Here is a 19,751-nt window from a genome sequence, read left to right as displayed (position 1 = left end):
GCATCACAAAGTAATGGTTAGCTCTGGTCTCTGACCTAAGGATATTAACCACAGAATCAGAACCCATAAGTCCAGAAATTTTTTTTTTTAATTATTTATTTATGGGAGAGTGCAAGCAGGGGAGGGGAGGCAGAGGATTCAAAGCAGGCTCTGTGCTGACAGGCTGACGGCATCAAGCCCCATGTGGGGTTCGAACTCATGAACCACAAGATCATGACCTGAGCCAAAGTCAGACATTCAAACAACTGAGCCACCCAGGTGCCCCATAGGTCCAGAAATTCTAATCCACATCTAAAAAGAGAGGGCAAGTATTGTGGCCATAATACAAGAGACAAGACCTTTCTGCATACTGTTAGCTAAGAGAAAGCTGAGTTCTTGCATAGTCAGAGGAGTTAAAAGAAATCTAGCCTTTGCCTCAACCATCTAGGGTTGAGGGAATCCTCTCCCAGAGACTTACAGCTATCCTGCTGCCCCTAAGGAAAAACACACCTTTATTAGTCCCTCGGGTAGGAACAGATTTCTATTTCAGGATAATCACTTCTTTAATGGGACCACACCCTCAGACAGGAGTTAGAACTAGCTCCCCTAGGTCTCGGTAAATGTAGAGCTTCCTAAAAAGAATCTGCATACAAAAAGGATATGGGAAGCTTAGAGGATACAGGAACCTGCCCCTACTGTCACCTCGATTGGGAGATTCAGGCAAGAACATTCTCTGGCCTATCTTTTTAGGAGGAAATGGGAAGAGATGGTCTCCAAGGTCCACCCCAAACTGCAATTTAAACTCCTGTTTCTTAAAACAAACATACACAAAACAATACTCATAAAGAACTCTTATCATGAAATGTGCCTTTTGTTTGTATGAAGGACATGCAATTTAGGTGATATGTTCATACTCTATTTCAAACATGTAACTCACATGAAAAAGGAAAATTCCCTAAAGCCACAAACTACTACAACATGTAGGACTCATGAAACTGTCCCGTAAAGTTACCAGAGTTTATAGATTTCTTTCTGCAGCTTTGAATTTGCCTATGAAGACATTTAACTGAAATGGAATAAAGAAACAATCCTTTGCCATTCTTAGCACTTATATATGCTCACATACATATACATTGACATAGCCAGCCCTGTCCCTGAGAAATAACAATAAAAAAGTAGGTAGATCTTAGAGACATTAAGCTTACTCTGAAATGGTTTTACAATTGGGGAATCATTTCTGCCCAAGAACCATTTAAACAACATATGGCCTGCTTACTTCTTGCAACTGCAAAACTTGTAATTCCAGGAGAAAGTCCTGTTCTTTTACATCTGATATATTCTTAGCAAATTCTAACAACTTTGTGGCCCAGGTCCTAGCTACCCTATGTTTCACAGAATGAAAGTGCTTTCAAGATGAGCTAATTAACTCATTCGATTAATAGGTGAGGAAAATGAGGGCCAGACGGAAGAAAAGAGTTATCAAGACTATATACAGTTTGTTGGTGACAAGGTTAGAAGTCAGTATCTGAGCCAGCAAGAGCTCTTTCCTTTCCTGACACCATGACAGCCCTCTGGGATTCCAGGCAAACCAAGAGGTCACAACAGACTGAAAGGAGATATTCTATACTGACTAACATGCACTCCCTAACATGCCTAGTGAATTAATATTAATTGATCAAATGGCTAAGACATGTATGGATTTAGTTCACAGAAAACAAATATTCAGAATGAATTAGACAAAATGAATGTAATTAAATCTTGTGCAGAAGAATGCTATTTTATTAGGTTGCTTTATTATTTGAAGCACTTTTATTATACTGCAAAGGCTTATGTCTGTATACTAATGTCCCGTATTAATTTTAGATAAGATTAGATTAATTGTTGAGATTAATATTTTTCAAATCATGGATGTCAACCTATTATTAGGTCATAAAATCAATTTACTAAGTCTAGAAATGAATAGGCTAGAAAACAGAGTAAAACACACAGTCGAGGAAACCATGGAATGGAGACACTTTTTTCAGTTTTACTCACACAAAACTCACACATACGTGTACACACACACACAGCTGTATATATGTATTAGGTTACACTGTAAAACATACAACACCCTGCAGATTATGGTCAAAAAAACTTAAAAGCCACTTCAATTTATGTTACCAAGGCAGAAAGTTATGCCAAACAATATATTTTATACATGTTTAAGGTCATACTGAATAAAAGATTATAAAATTATTGCAGGTTTCCATGTGGATAACCATGTGAAGAACTGCAATAATTTTATATTTTTGTTTTAGTCAGTGCAACATTAAAACATAATGTTTATGGATGCATACACCTGTAATAAAAATATGTTTTTAATATACAGCACTGACACAAACTGAATTTAGAATTGAATCGTGCTCATCTACAAAGAGAGTCAAAGAGCAGGAGTGCCTTCGCTATATCAGATGTTCTATTGACTTACAAACAAAACAGAGAAGACTAAAGCAAATAAGGCAAATATTAACATCTATTAAATTTGGGTGGCAGGATCATGGGTTTATGTATTTCTTTTTTTTTTTTACATTTTTTTAATGTTTATTTATTTTTGAGACAGAAAGAGACAGAGCATGAGCAGGAGAGGGAGACACAGAATCCGAAGCAGGCTCCAGGCTCTGAGCTGTCAGCACAGAGCCCGATGCAGGGCTCGAAATCAGGAGCAGTGAGATCATGACCTGAGCCAAAGTCAGACGCTCAACTGACTGAGCCACCCAGGCACCCTGGGTTTTCTGTATTTCTTTTGTTTTTTGTAATTTTTTACACACTGCATTTTAAAATTCTACAACACAAACTTTTTCTTTTTAAATCCACATCTTTAATTCCATCAATAGCATATGCTGCTAAACCATAAACATAAAGACATAGTTGCCGTATCATAGCAGGTGCAAGGAGTTTATGAATTACCGGTTACCATAACAATGACTCTTCTCAATGACTTCTTAGTATTTAACCAGCAAGAATGAAGTATCATTGTTATTTGATCCTAAATCTTCTTACAGCGCATACGGGTTAGGGTCTGAGTGAGAAGAGAATCTAGAAGATCTTCAATGACTAAAGGAAGTGCACACACTCATACACAGAATTGTATTGTCAATACACCGAGTTAGCATTTCAGAGTTTACTGAGAACTTCCAAATGCATGATCTCATTTATGCCAAGTATTACGTGTTCACTCCAGTTTCTTCTGCATCCACTCTAGTTCCTTTCTAGATGTGCCTCTGTACACTCTGCATCATGACTCTTAACACAAGCTGGAAAACAACCACACATCCAGCCACCTTTGCAAATCAGTAACCAGACTGGGAATTACAGAAAACATTTCACAGCCAGGCCAAATTCAGAGCCTGGATCTTTGCTCCTTCCCTAATCTACTCTACTTTGAAGTAAACAGTATAAGCAGTATAGAAGGATAAACAGCATCAATTCATCTCACCACCTTTCCCTGCAGGCACACTTAAGCTGTATCATTGGACCCTGAATGCCTACCCTCCCACTTCTCAGACTTTGTCCCTCCCATGTTCACTTTCACTCACTCAAATTTCAAGCTGATCTTGCCATTAGAGCCATTCCATCATTCCTCTCCATTCCCATCCAAACTTCAATGGTCCTGTAAGCCTCCTCCCTCTGACCCCAAACATTTTCCCCAAAATTAAGGCATGGTAGCTAAGTCTGTTTTGAAAACTAATCATGCAACTCTACCTCCTTGCTTTTGAAGAGCATCAACAGAAAGAAACACATTTTATCCTTCAACGCAAATAGACAGCTGTCTCCGTGACCAGTTGCAAACTCTTCAGGGCAGGGGCCTTGTGGGACTAATCTCTGTACCTTCCACACAATTCTATATGCACTGGATGTAGCATGTAATGAGACTTCAATAGATATTCATTAATTGAAAAAGAAATGAAGAAACACTGGCCAATAAAGTCAAAAAACAGTGAAACTTCCATAGCCAAAAGAAGAAAACAATTTTATAAATAGAATTAAGCTCTGTTGTTACAACAGCATTACAGAGACTTGTAAAACTTTCAGATATCATTTAAATAAAAACTAGAAACCTTCTCCATTCCCACTAAATGAAATAGTTTTAGTGTTTTTTAATCCATATATATACATATAAGTATACAATGATTTAGTTTACATTAAACCAAGCAAATTTCAGAAATAGGAAGTAGGATATATATTTGAAAAATATACATATGTGTGTGTGTGTACACACACACACACACACACACACACACACACATATATTCTCCCCCCATCCATTTTCCTTGAAGAAAAAGGTGATTTTCATTCATTTGTGGATCCCCCTAAATACACAAATGACAGTATGTACCTAGTAAACGCATTCATTCAACAAACATTTGCTGAGCTCTCTTGCGATAAATAAGTCATTTCCAAGCCATCACGAAAGTAGAGATGACAGAAAGGTACATAAACATAATATAATTTGATAAATGCTATAAAGAGCTACAGAAAACTCTTTGAAGGCATAAATAATGGAGGAAATGTGCTTGCTATGAACTGGAGGTAGTTGTAAGTAATAGCAGTGACTCAGAGATATCAAGAAACCTTAAAGTAGCTAACATACAGAATGAATTTCAAAAGGTTAAAATTCCTATGGGCAGAGGGAGTAGGCATTCTAGATGGGGAGGCAATTAACTCTCACAAACCAGAAGAGTGAAGAAGTCATTCCCCTTCTGTCCTTCTTGTACTCACACCCCAAACTTTCTGAAAATACAATTCCTATGACTCAGTCTTTACAAGCTTCCACCCACATACAAATGCCTGGATTAATAATACATTCACTAGCAACTATTTCTTTCAACTGTGTCTGTAGTGCCTTTTATGTCCTGGTATAATTTGTGAATTATCCTATTTTTGTGTGAATGCTATTAGCAACAGATGGAATACATACTCATTGATTTGAGAACAGGGATGATACTTGTTTTCCTTTGTTCTGTACACATGAAAACAGCCTCTATGAATGAGGATGATGTTCCAGACACATATTCTATGTTGAAAAGTTTGGTAATGACAGGCAGCTACAGTTGACATTGATACAGCACTTTATTGATTACAATGCACTTTCATATACATTCCTCCTAATTACCTGAAGGTAAAGGTTTTACCAATATTCTCATTTTATTTATGAGAAAACTAAGGCTCAGAGAAATAAAGTGACTTGACCAAGATTGCCCAACAAATGAACAAATGAATTGGAAACCAAACCTGGAAGAAGTAATGAGTCTATATTTCACTACGTAAGAAAAGAGTTGATATTATTAAATAGTAAATAAAATAAAACAAATATGCATTAGGTTGTTTGAAATTGTGGATACAACAGAATTTAGGTAAGGATGGCACGTGTGCTCAGAAGGTAGGTTCCAGGGCCCCAAATAGAGCAATAAAATGGGGGATATTGTTTATTTTGTCTCACTGTCTCCCAAGAATAAGTCTCTGGCAATCACAGTCAGCCTGTATTCAATTCTGAAAAACAAGGGCAATAAAAAGTTCTTTTCATTTCACAGTGTTTCCTGGGTGATGTGCAAGAAGAACCCTAAGCTGTGTGTGACAATGGTGGAAAATTCCAAGGAAAATTTCCCTTTGGGATCTAACCAGCTTGCCCCATCTCCCCTACTCTCCATCCAGTATCAATGAGATTTTCTCCATTTGCAAAGAGAGTATTAATAAATTTCAGAATAATGTGTCCAAGAGATGTTAAAGACAATTTGTACAAAGAAATAACATGTGTAAACCCCTATGCCTTTGTTTGTTGCCCCTCAAAAGGAATGTCTCCCTAATTTATTAAAGAAGGGTCTCTTTTCTTTATTTAAAGGTCTAATAAAACTGCCTGAGTAAAAGAGAACAGAATGCAGGAAAAACTATGAACAGCTATCATCCTAATGCCAAGTCCTTGACATTTTCATCCCCAACAAATTTTACGTATATAGGGACCAAGAGGATATCAATATCACCATCACTAATAACAACACCAAAACCAACCCTCACCCCCCATTACTACCACCGTCAGCTCGGGAGCTTCTTAGGTATGCTCAGTTATGGACTATGGACACTCTCGTAACCATCTGCCCCAATTATGGTCCTAAAATAGCATACATAGCTTTGAATCACTGACCACTCTGACAACTGAAACTTCCCATTCAGGCAGGAAATTGAAACGATGGGAATAAGATCTCAGTAATGTCTGAACAATTAATTTACTAGGGAATAAAGGGTAACTGAAACTTTTGCTCCTTCTCTGACTTTTAATGTCCTAGATGTCCATCCTGTTGAAATTAACAAAATCCAAGTACAGTATGACAGAAGAAGGAGAGTGGCACCTAATTTGGGCTGACAAAACACTAGTAAATGACACAGGCCTTCCATCCTCATTTACTTTGTTCCTAGACGAAGTCAATGGCAGGGCTATTATTCTGATCAAGTCTCCAAATCCCCTGTTCTATCCCATATACTATGGTTATTCCATCTGTCTGGAAGATAGAGGATCCTTCTGATAAGAGACGCATAATATCATTAAACCAGATCCACGTTTCTGGAATACTTATCTTTAGTAGAATTATTACCACCCCCCCTTACTAAACTACCTGAAAAATGCACACAGGCTTCTACAATTCCTTTTTGAAAGACAAACACTTTCATCCACACTTTGTACAAGTGATTGAGTCAAGTATCATTAACCAATGTTTCAACTATTTGGGGATTTTTATGGTTACTGGGTTTTGTTTATGTTTTAGTTGGTTGGTGTGGGTATGGGACACAGAGAATGGGAGCATCCTGCAAGTTGAAGGAAGCTTAGTCACCATTACACACACTGGGGGCAGGGCACAAACCTGTTCTATCTACCTGAGGCACCTCTCCACTATCTAAAAAAATCATAATCAGTCTTCAAACCCTCATTCTAATGTCATTTCTCTACTAATCCAATCTTATAGAATAAAACCAAAACCATCACAATGGACTCTCACACACCCAGCAGATTTACCTATGCTATATTTCCCCCAGTGATTTCACAGCATATAGTAAATATAGTACGGTAGCACTAATCATATTATAATTAATTTACCCATCTGTTTCCCCAGCATACATTCAAGATCCTTGAAAGGCAGGAAAAATATTATGGATCATTTTCTCTCCAACATTTATCCCAGTGCCTGAGATAATGATTTTCAAATAAATGTGGAAATGAGGGCTCCTAAGAAAAATGGTGATTAATACAAATGACATACTGTGAAAAACTGCATTATTTGCAGGTGTGAGCCATCCTCACCTTCCAGCACACCTGAAAAAGGCTAAGGAGCTGCATGTCTACCGACATTACCTAAAATGACGGTAAAGGGTTTCTGCTTCCATCCCCCAAATTTTGGATATATTATAATATATGTATAGTAATGGATAGAAGCTGAAAGAATCCTAGAATATCTATAAAGGTGGTCCATTCAGGCAGGTGGTCAACTGTTGGTAGCTTTACACCACAATTAAACATTATCACTCAATTTCTGAAGAAATGATGGCTTGGAGAGTTGGAATAACAATGCCAAAGATCACATAGTCAATGAAGTGGTACTTCCAAGATGAGACCCCAAGGCTATGAAAAATGACAACATAGATGAGGTTATACGTGTTAAGCTAAACAACCCAGCAGGATGCATAAGATGAATGTGGCATTTTGAAGCAGAGAATGCAATGTATGCTAAGGTGCCGATAGGAATTTTCAGAATCTTGGAGTTAGTGTCCTGAGTCATTTGAGAATGAAAGTTTTTTGTTATCGTTATTAAGGGAAAAAGTATGCTAGCAAAAATAAAGTCCATATAAGTCCCCAAATTTGTATCTGATCTTCCTGAGAACCAAAGCAAGCAGGGAAATATGAAAAGTTGCTCAGTTTTCATGACCTAAAAAAAGAAATAACACCAGTTCGTCACTGGATAGAAATGTTTTACTAGCAGCAAATATGCAACTAAACTGTTGTCATGCTGCAACTTAAATAGGAAGCACTAAGTTACATAATGGACATCATCAATAGTTCAAGTATGAGAACATGTGCCTACACGCACACACATCTTCAACAAAAGCACAAGACTGAGCACAGTAAGGAGACATTTTAAAAAACAAAACAATTAATATAATTCCAACATTTCACTCTGATGCAATTTATTAAAATAGGTTCCTGAGTTATTTTTTTTTCTAATCCCCCAAATTCGAAGTTAAATGAAAAGCCCAGTAACCCAAACCACTAGTTTGGCAAGTAGGTATATTATAGCTAACCACAGACACACTAGATTGCAGGCAAGTGGGTTCTGAAAATGCTGAGATAATGTAAGTCACCAAATCAGAAGTACTACTTTAATATCACAAACCATCTACATCATTATCAGAGACCACAGAGTAACTGGGTAACTTATTGGAAAAGTGAAAATGGCTGAGTCAGGAATTTCCATTTGACAGAGCAAAAGATTGAGGGTGAGAGGAATAGTGAAAACATGGGTGGGGGGAGAGGGGAGGTGGCAGGGCAGAAACAGGGCAGTATTGACTCATCCTGGTAGAACTGTCACATAAAGCTTTCCATAAGGAAGTATCTGACTCAAGTTACCATAAAGGATAAAAACCCCGCAAACACAATCTCACAAGCTTTCTGAGTTTGCAGGCATCAACTTTGTGGATTGGTACTCTGAAGCCAAACTTTTCTGTGTTGGCAATAACAAAAAAAGTTTCTCTAGAAAAGTGACAACTCAGACTTTATCTATTTTCAGAAAATGCAGATCTAGATACCAACGCAAATCCCTGAAACTGAGCTTCCTTTCTTCTCAAGAAGCATCCCTTAATCTCAAAATGAGCTCAACCTATCATTAACCAGTCTTCAAACCCTCATTCTAATGTCAACCTAGAGGTCACTTCATCTGAGTTCCCAACAAACTGGCGCTTGGGTTCTTTCTGTCCTTGCAGTCCTACCAAGTGACCACGAGTAAGACCCTTCAAAACCCCATATGATGTACATCTACAACATCCAATATTGGAACAGATGTTAGAAAAGATTGCCTTAAACTAGACCAAATTTGTATGTTCTATTGATTCATCATTATTATTCCATCCACCAGGGTCACAATTTGTTTTTCCCCACAATATAAATGGTAGCCATTACTCACATGTAGCAATTTCTTCAAATTAACTAAAATTAAATTTTGAAAATTCAGTTCCTCAGTCTCACAAGCCACATTTTCAGGGCTAAATAGCCATATGGGGTTGATGCCTACCATTTTGGACAGTGTGGAATATAGAACATTTCCACCATCAGACAAGTTCTATTGGACAGCACTGCTCTAACAATAATCACAGTGTGATAGAAAGGTTACTGATAATTTAGACAATTAGACTACTCAGTAGCATTTAAAGCCATTTCAATCATTTGTGTATGTGTGTATGAGCACACACAGGCACACACACATAGTATTTTAGGCCAACAGATGTAACTTACTTTACCAGTATGGACAAGAAAGGGTTTTGAAAATATTATTGGTTTTGTGTTAACCACTGATTTATCTTCAAAATTCCTGTATGGTATTTCACCTGTTTCTTTTTCTTTAGTCCTAAAGCGATGGTAGTTTTGCTAACTTCACCAGAGTGAAAGAATCAAAAGTTGCTCTACAGCAACTGTGCACATATAGTCACAGAAACAAAGGAGCAAAGCTCCACTTAGAAAGGCAAGTGAACTGATTTTAAATACAGTTAAAGCAATTAAATTCTGGGAAATACACCTGCTACTGAATAAACCCACCAGATCGCTAATACTTACTTACCAAACACTTACTGAAGAACTCTGCATTCTGATTAGCCAATGTGTACCTGTGAATCTCAAATGACCTTGAAAATAAAACTGATCAAAAATGGAGATGATCTCCTAAGTTTACTATCTTTGGTGAATTCCTTAAAGAACAATTGTATTTTACATGGGTGCTCCACTTCAGAACAATTCAGGCATATATGAATTTACACAGCAGCTAAATAAATAATTACTTTTGATATCATAAAAGATTTAAAAGAAATAACTCCTGCTTTAAAATGATTCAGTTTACTTTTTAAATGGATTTATAAAATTTCATATTTGACCATAAAAAGACTAGCAAAATTACACTTAGAAAATGATGAAACTCTTTACACAGTGTTTTCTCCAATACACTACACAGAACACTGGTACTCAGTGAATACTCACTGTATGGTATAACCAAGAGTACTCTCACTTTGATTACAGTCCTGGCTCTAACACTCACTAGATGAATAATCCCGAACAAAGTAATATAACTTACGTTTGCTCACCTGAAATGACAGAGTGATAACGACCACTGTTACTTGAGTACTGCAGGAAATGTATATATTTAAAAATACATATTCACAAATTATTTTGATGGAGATAGTCAGACTTTCTATGTAGAAAACAAAAGACCCTTGATAACCACAAACAGTCCTCAAAATACCCAAAATACTTAAATACCCTTAGATAAACAGTAGCAGACAGGGTTTTTTTTTTTTTCAAAGGCAGTTTCCAGTAAGAATATCCAGACTGTAAGAATTTATTGCTTTTATTTTGATTGCACGTATCCCTAAAGAAACTCCGACCTTCTCTTGTTCCAATATTTGAATGGCACTTTTCCTGGCACTTAAACAAGCCCCCAGATGGTTTGGCAGCCCTCAAATGGTGTTGGTTTCTCTGTTTGCCTTAGCCTAGAAAGAAAAGCCACCCATCTCCTTAAACCCCTGTAGGATAAACCCAGTCATGCCCATTAAAACCCAAAAGATCACATCCAACCCAGCTTAAGTACAAGTTTACACCAAGGAAAGAAAACCATTTTGGTTTATTGGCTTCATATGACAAGAAGAGTTTCCTTAAGTACTAGCTACTGCACATTCTGTTTACCCTTGAGTCAGATATTTCCACTTTCAACTTCTCTTCTCAAGTAGATACTTTAGCATTTTTTTCCTATTAGGATTAGTAAACACATTTCAATTTCAAGAAATCAAGAGTAATACTCAAAATTGCCCCCCAAAACTTTATTTCAAGTAGTGGTCATGGGATTAAGTAGACATGGTAAAAAGATTCTCTTAGAATCGTGCTCCCTTAAAGCAAATCGTACTACTCACACTTTCACTCTGATAACCATCTGCCAGAAGTCTACAACATTTCCAGTAAGCTTGGATTATATAAATCTAAAAGTATGAATAAAAAACAAATGGGTAAATCTTGAGATTTTTGGAATTCTACTCTGATATGCTGCCATATGCTCAATAATTGGTCATGTTTACCCACTAGAAATGTGTTTTTCTATAAGATATCTTGAGATCATGGGTACTTTCTTAGAATCTAGGAGAATGCCTCCCCTGAAGTTGAGATTTATCTTCCTAATTATAATATAAGCTTACATTAAAATCAGATTTCCTAGAAATACAGTCTACACAGAAGAAGGAAGCAATCCACCAGTAAACTAGAAGAAGTCAGCCTATATTTCAAAGCACACATGGAGAACTCCTATGTTGACAGCAGGGAGTTGTGCAAGGAATTTAAGAAGTGACTCTGTCAACCACTTTGGCTCTCTATGAAGTTCATCATACAGGTTATTTTTTTTGTTTTATTTTTGTTATTATTTTAATCTTTTTTTAATGTTTATTTGTTTTTGAGAGAGAGAGACAGAGAGACAGAGACAGAGACAGAGCACGAGTGAGTGAGGGGCAGAGAGAGGGGGGGAGACACAGAATCCGAAGCAGGCTCCAGGCTCTGACCTGTCAGCACAGAGCCCAATATGGGGCTGGAACCCACGAACCATGAGATCATGACCTGAGCTGAGCCTGGCGCTTAACTGACTGAGCCACCCAGACGCCCCTATTTTTTTCTTTTTTTTTTTGAGAAAAATTTCTATTCACTTTAGTGGTATTTAAGTTAGATGTGAACTTTGGATGGTTCTCTATTCCAAAGAAAGCTGGAAACTCAGCTAGTGGTGCAGGACGAAAGAAGCACAAACCAAAGCTTGGAGGCAAATTCCAATAAGGAGGAAGCTGAGATGTCTTCAATAATTACAAAAATAAACAGGGTATATGAAGTGACAACATTATCCGGCTTTGGATTTGTCCTACTATTTAAAAAGTGTTTCAGAAAGAGAAAAAAACAAACGGGAGCTATATACATCAGGATTCAAATATTGCTTGCTTAACAGCTACAAGACTTTGGGCAAGTTATTTAATCTCTGAGCTTCAGGTTCCTCCCTGTAAAATGAGAATGGATTTCTTGAGAAATAAATTAGACAAGTGAAGGGTCAAGGAATACATCCGTCACTCAATAAAAGGAAATTCAAGAAGTGGAACCTATTATTATTGGCATCATCAGAATTAATGAATTATTACAATTAGTTATGTTCTACTAAGTATTTCTTCTAGTCAGGTCCCCTAACTAAGTCACTGATTAACACAGATCTAGTCACTTGTCTAGTATAGAATCCATAACAGAATATGCAAACACTACTTCCTCTTCTTCTACCAAAGAATTAAAATGTAATCAACAGTTACTACATTTCTTTTTTGTTAACAGTTACTTCATTTCTATAGCTCTTTCTAACCTCTTATGTCCAACTGAGGGAGAATATGTTTCCTATACATATTGTGGACCTAAGTTAAAGGAAAATCAGTATGTCTAAAATGTTTAATAAGCTCCATCACTTCAAACTTTTCTTTTCAACTGAATGTCCAGAGTTAGAAAGCAAAGTAGAATTATATGAGAAAGTCATGTAATTACAGTTTAATCAACATCAAGAATGATAGGAGGGTAGACCACTGAATAGAAGTATAGCCAGTCAAAATATAAACACCTTCACACGTAGATTAAAAACAGTGAATACCTAAAACTAGACGGATTTTCCTAATTTCTATTCTTTGAGTTGCTCTAGTGAAAGCTTTCTGCCAAATCCACATGCCATTTTGGTATCTTTCCTATAAGAAATGTGGATATTTCTTGCCCAATTTATAGAAATATGGCTTTACTGTAACATATAAGGAACACACAAATTAAAGTACAAAGAGCTCTGTTCTTAATTCCAGATACCTGTCAGAATTTTAGTTCTGGTTCTGTCACCCACTCACCAAGTGACCTCTGACAAGTCACTTCCCCAATCAGAACCTTAATGTCCTGACCTTGTAACAGTACAAATTATCTCTAAGAATTCATCCAACTTAAGACATAGGGTTGCATAAAATATAGTTCATTCAGGGTAACTCATATACATTTGTATCTTGGACACCAACACATCATCTAAAATGTGAAAATCACAGCCTGTAAAAAAGACTACCCTATAGGATGACTGTTGTGTTCTCTCCTGCACCAAATACTGCTTTCTTCAACGTTGTTGATTGTTTAACTATTTCTACCATACAAAATGGCAAACATCTGCTTTTATTCATCTGTATAGTAGCTTCAACCACCAAGAAATCTTAAAATAAACTTCCACTCAATCTGGTGCCTTATAAAAAAAAAAAGTAGTCTTTTCCTGTTTTAACTAGCAGTTCTCTCAGAGCCTTTAGTATCAGGGTAAAATGAGACCATGTTATCAGTCACTTACTGTCCAATGAATACAAATGTGAACTGTGTCATTTACTAAAAGGCTTAAGTGAGGCCAGATGACCACAGTACAGCCTGGAAAAGTGAGCACACTCCATATTCAGAAGGCTTCTTAAAGATCACCAAATGTTTCAGGGGCACCTGGGTGGCTCAGTCGGTTAAGCACCCAACTTCGGCTCAGGTCATGAACTCACAGATTGTGAGTTTGAGCCCCACATTGGGCTCTGTATAACAGCTCAGTGCCTGGGGCCTGCTTTGGATCCTGTGTCTCCTTCCCTCTCTGTTGCTCCCCCACTTGCTCTCTCTCTCTCTCTCTTTCAAAAATAAATCAAGATTAATTTTTTTTTTATTTTTTATTTTTTTAAATTTTTTTTTTCCAACGTTTATTTATTTTTAAGACAGAGAGAGACAGAGCATGAACGGGGGAGGGGCAGAGAGAGGGGGAGACACAGAATCGGAAGCAGGCCCCAGGCTCTGAGCCATCAGCCCAGAGCCCGACGCGGGGCTCGAACTCACGGACCGCGAGATCGTGACCTGGCTGAAGTCGGACGCCTAGCCGACTGCGCCACCCAGGCGCCCCAATTTTTTTTTTTTTTTAAATCACCAAATGTTTTAAGTTCAACTAGAATGTGTTCCTAAATGCCTTGGATTTCTCTCAGCAATGCTACTGAAACTAGCTTCAGGACCTTCTACATGCAATTACCCTGCAGAGAACTGAAAGAAAATCAGGGACAGCCTGCACCTGTGAACAGGAAAACAAGTTATCCAAATCCTTTCTATTCTAGAGGATTCACTTGCCTCACTGGGTTTTTAAGAAGTCGAAATTATTTGGGCGATTTTTTAAACATTTGAAAAAATGGCTGCCTACAAGTATAAATTTATTTTTTGCAGCACTGCCTATTTTTAAAGCAGTGTTAACTCCTATGTACCATATGAAACTGAAAGAGACTAAACAGTGTGCCCTAAGTTAGAAAACAATTCCAAAATAAGTACAATAGAGTATATCCATGCCCAAAGCAGAACACTCTTGAGTTGACTCTTGCTCATGCTTTTCTACCCTCTTTTGATCATAAACCATTTCAAGTTTGCAATCTGTACATCCATCTTAGTCTCCAACTCAAAACTTTCAGATTCTTCACAATTATCTCCCCTTATAATCAAGAACTTTAAAAATACATTCTATGTTTGCTCTGTTTAGGTAAAGCTTCATAAGACCCTTGCTCCCTTTATATCAAAATAAATCTAGAGAGAAAATAGTAAACATAAAAATTCTGAACAGAACCCAACACTTCTAGTAACAGTGACAAAATGACACTATATAACATTCCTGGAAAATGTGCACACATTAGCATAGTCTTACATAACTAAAATTAATTCATAAATAGGTAAGATCTCTGCCTCCGAAGGAGACTATTGTATGTTCAGGCCTTGACTTAACCTTAACACCAATCAACCTACAAAAACTTGAGAAATGGGGGAAAAAATAATACAACAAAAAGTAAAACTGACTTATTCCTAGTCCTCTATTCCTACCTCAGTGAATGAATGCAAATAATCATAGCTCTTACTCTAGTGGTCATTAGTCCAGTTAACTCAGGTCAATTTGCCCCCTGGGCACAAGCTGTCAGATAGTCTGACAAGTTTTCTGGAGTATCTCCTATGTGTAAGGATCCCCCCAAAATACTGAGATCAGCCAGCCACCAGTCTTTTCCTGAGAGAAAATGAGTAAATTAACACAAAGAATGAAACATTTTGCTTAAGGAAATAAGTAGTTCAAAGTGGGTTGAAGAAATCACAGAAATGAAGTAGGGTAGACTCAAGAGAGAATGAGTACTTGACCTAGGCCTGGTGGGGGTGGGGGGTGTAAAAACCACACTATATTTGGATAGCGTAGAAGGAAACTCTAGGCAGAGGGATAAGGACTCACAGGAACAACGGTCTGGAAGAAGGTTAAAAGTAAAAGTATTACAGGGCAACTTGAACAATAATATTATCAAGAGCTTGAATGTATACCACTGCATTTCACAGAATGTTTTCATATCCATTTCTTCAGTTAACCGTAATCACAAACCCAGTAAATATTTTCTCCAAAAAACAGATAAGGCAACTAAAACTTAGAGACACAATGTTATCTCTGAGTCCTTACACCTAATGGGTGGTAAACAGGAGATGTGAAACCAGGTCTTACAAGTCTAGGTTCAAGGTATTTTCCTTTAGAAAGAAGACAGTCTGATTAAGAGTAAATTAAACTGTATACTACAAGTCTGATTTCAATTGGGATGAATTATTTAATGTATCAGTAAACTAGACCAAATACTACAAAATAATTCTAGGAGGAGCTCAACTACTAAAAAGATGCATAGCAGAAGTATATAGAGTAAAAATGTCACCTTGCCCACTCCATTTAAAAGAAAGAAGAAAATGATAAGTATATTACATATTGCCGAGTAAAAAGGAATCAAATGTCTGTATTTCTTACCTCCTCTGAATTGGCACACATCTTTCCAATATCTGTTCCACATTTTGGGAGGAATATACAGACAGAACCCATAAACAGGGAACAGAAAGAAAACTAAATAAAAATAAAATTTCAATAAACCCAAATATGAACAGCTAAATGACACCCTCATGATTTCTATTCTATAATCTATAGAGCTGAGTTCATGTTTTACTTAGTAATCAATTAGAAAACAGAAAACAGGGGCGCCTGGGTGGCGCAGTCGGTTAAGCGTCCGACTTCAGCCAGGTCACGATCTCGCGGTCCGGGAGTTCGAGCCCCGCGTCAGGCTCTGGGCTGATGGCTCGGAGCCTGGAGCCTGTTTCCAATTCTGTGTCTCCCTCTCTCTCTGCCCCTCCCCCGTTCATGTTCTGTCTCTCTCTGTCCCAAAAATAAATAAACGTTGAAAAAAAAAATTTTTTTTTAAATAAAATAAAAAAAGAAAACAGAAAACAAATTAAGAGTAAGACAGTCTATGACAGACAGGTACCCTTCAGGTTTTAAGTGCCAATGAAAACTTCACACACTCAGAAGAGGTCTTGTGACAAGGACCTCACTCAGTAATCACATCCAACTGCTCAGGGCATTTCAGCAATGTCTCCTTTAGTTATGTGATCACCAGTATATATCTATTCCATAAAATTAACAGAATTGCACTTTTTAATCACAAAGTATCTGGGTTAGGCCTACAAATTATTTGGCTAGCCTGTCTTTAAGTTTAGTAATTATCCTAGTTTGGGGAGCTCGAGAAACCACTGAAACCATGTTCCGGAACTTCAGGGGTGTCCACAGTAAAAGCATGGTAAACTGGCATCTATCCGTAGCTCCCTAACCATTTTCTAAACCTCTAGTTTCTCCCCTCCAACATACACATAGCTAAAATGACCTTGGAAGATAAGCTCTGTGAGGCTTTAATCGGGTAACTATAAAATTTTAGAAAAGAAGAAATGCTCTGCGGGTACACTAAAGCCCAATCTGAAATAATAACGTGGGACCATGGAAACCTGAGAAAACAACAGAAGCAATCATGTCAAGTTAGAATCCAGCAATCAAAGATAGGAAAATGGAACTTTTGTAGGCAAAGCCAGAAAGTGATCTGTAAATACAAACACCGAGAATGAACAGTTCTTTTCAAATGGCTGTTGGCCCAAATGTTAGAGCAAACTCAACAAGTGCAGATGGGGGGGACAAAGACCTTAATCAAGTCTCTTTCTTCTCTTTATCTACTTCAGGTCTCCCATCTAGACAATAAGGACTTTTTGACAGTATTTGCCAATCCTAGCATTCTATATTGTAAAGACGTAAAGAAAAACAACTAACATTTTAAAGCATTTGATGTAAAGGTGCTACTCAAATGCTGGCAAATGTAATAAAGTAAATCATGGACTTCTCTATATAGCCCAGTTTAAAAAAAAAAAAAAAAGTCATTGATGGGGAGGCAGTGAGGAGGGAAAGACAGACACCCTTATAAACTACTCACACTTTTACTATATACAGTTAAAAGTCCTGGAGTAAAGTTAATGGAAAGTGACTCAGCCTTTATGACTCATTAGAAAAATGAAAGCCAAAAAAGTCCACTGGAGACTCCCCTAGTATTTGGTAACTGAGAAGCAGTATCGAGACTAGAAATGTTCATCACACATTAAGCCTTCAAAGCTTAGTGGTAAATCAACCTAGGTACTTCTGATACAAGTTTCTAAGAAGACAAAGTAACACTTCCTTCATGCAAATGTCAGTTAACACATTTTGAAGAAAGCCAGTATAAGTAAAAAGCTAAAAATCATAAGCCAACTTTTTTAAAAAGTTCAATCTGTTTACTCATGCCCTCTACTCATGAAAGCTCACAGATCCTTCTTCAGAGCTGGCATATGACATACTCTTATTTTACATAAGGCTTCTATCTATACAATCAATTTTGAAATACCCAGAAGTATATATGGAGTGTAAATTTTTTCTTCCTAAAAGAATAAAGAAAAAATCAGGATATAAGTCTAAGTTTTTAAGTCACTACAAATATAAAATACACTATCCTAAGAGTTCCATCAGCCACAGTCCCCAACAGCACCAACATAGTAAAGTTATAATTGATGCTCATGGTGATAACTGAAGTATCAAGAAAAGGTTAAATAAGGAAGTTTTTTAAATTTTCATCAAAAATGGTTCAAAAGAAACCACTATTTTTTCCTATACAGTACCTGATAGTAAAAATTTTAAGCTTTGCTGTTAATATGGTCTCTGCCACGATTACTCATCTCACCTTTAAAGTGTGAAAGCAGCCACAGACAATATGTAAACAATGAATACGGCTTTGTTCCAACAAAACTTTACCTATAGGAACTGAAATATGAACTTCATATCATTTTCATATTTCACCAATCTTTCTTCCTCTTTTTTTTTCAATCGTTAAAAAATATAAAACCTATTCTCAGCTTACCTATTGTATGAAATCAAGTGGTGGGTAGGCTGGCTTGGCCCATGGGCCACAGTGTGCAGATCCCTACCTTAGAGAAACAAATTTCAATTACTAGAGGGGGAAAAGATGATGCTCATTCTTGAACACTGACAGAGAAATGTGCTGCCAATACAAAAATGTGAGAGGTTGGAGCAGGGAGGATTCCTTCACTAGGGTGGCCAGAGAATTCTCAGTATATTACAAATGTCCATTATGTAAGTCCAAGAGTATAATATAATCTGGGTATAAGAACTACAGATTCCTGGAACTGTCTCCAAGAAACTCAGTTGATATCTAGGAGGACCAGGAATGTGTTTATGGTAAAACTCCCAACATGAACATCTTATGTTGCACCAATGTTTAAAAACCGTCGACATTTGCAAAATATCTGACATTAAGACATGAAGCTACAATATATAAAGACTTCTCAAAATTCAATTACAGGAAAACAGTCTGATTTTTTCTAAAGGGGCAAAAGCTTAGAACACATACTTCAACAAACATGTAAGAATAGCAAATAAGACTAAAGAGACTTAACATTATTAGTCATTAGAGAAATGCAAACTAAAAACCACATGTGGTATTATACAGTTATTAAAATAGCTAAAAGTTAAAAAAAAAAAAAAAAAAAAGACCCTGACAATACAAACTGTGAGGAAAGGTGCAGAGTTACTGGAGCTCACATTCACTGCTGGTGAGAATGCAAAATGGTACAGCCACTTCGAAGAATAGTTTGGCAGTTTCTTATAAAACTAAACATACACTCACCATATGACCCAGCAATCCCATCATAGGTGCTTTCCCAAAGAAATCCTATATGCAAATATTTATGGTGTCTTTATTTATAACCACCAAAAGTGGTTAACAACTCAAATGTTCAACAAGTCAATGGATAAGCATGCGGTGGTACAGCCAAACACTGCAACTCAGCAATAAAAAGAAACAGAATTACTAATACATACAATACGGTATCAGATATATTATGCCAAGTGAAAGAAGCCAAACTCAAAAGACTACTTACTGTATGATCTAAATTATACAATATTTTTGAAAAGGCAAAACTATAGTGGCAGAAAATAAATCAACGGCTAATGGGAGACAGGTAAAAGGGTAGAGAAGTTTGGGGATAACGTTATGTAACTGTTCTGATCTTAATTGTTCCAATAATT

General features: G+C 36.9%; 1 protein-coding gene across 3 annotated transcripts in view; it reads right to left on the bottom strand.

The window, feature by feature from the left end:
• The window catches only part of CCDC50 (coiled-coil domain containing 50), an 81,987-nt gene that overhangs the window by 34,107 nt on the left and 28,129 nt on the right, over positions 1–19,751 (bottom strand). The gene's annotated exons all lie outside the window — the stretch shown is intronic.

The sequence above is a fragment of the Lynx rufus genome, unplaced genomic scaffold (genome assembly GCF_022079265.1).
Source record: "Lynx rufus isolate CCGP_SWC_20201006 ecotype Redwood Valley unplaced genomic scaffold, mLynRuf1.p SCAF_5, whole genome shotgun sequence".
Lineage (NCBI taxonomy): Eukaryota > Metazoa > Chordata > Mammalia > Carnivora > Felidae > Lynx > Lynx rufus.
Note: the sequence above shows the minus strand (reverse complement) of the source record. Positions and strands in the feature narration are given on the sequence as shown.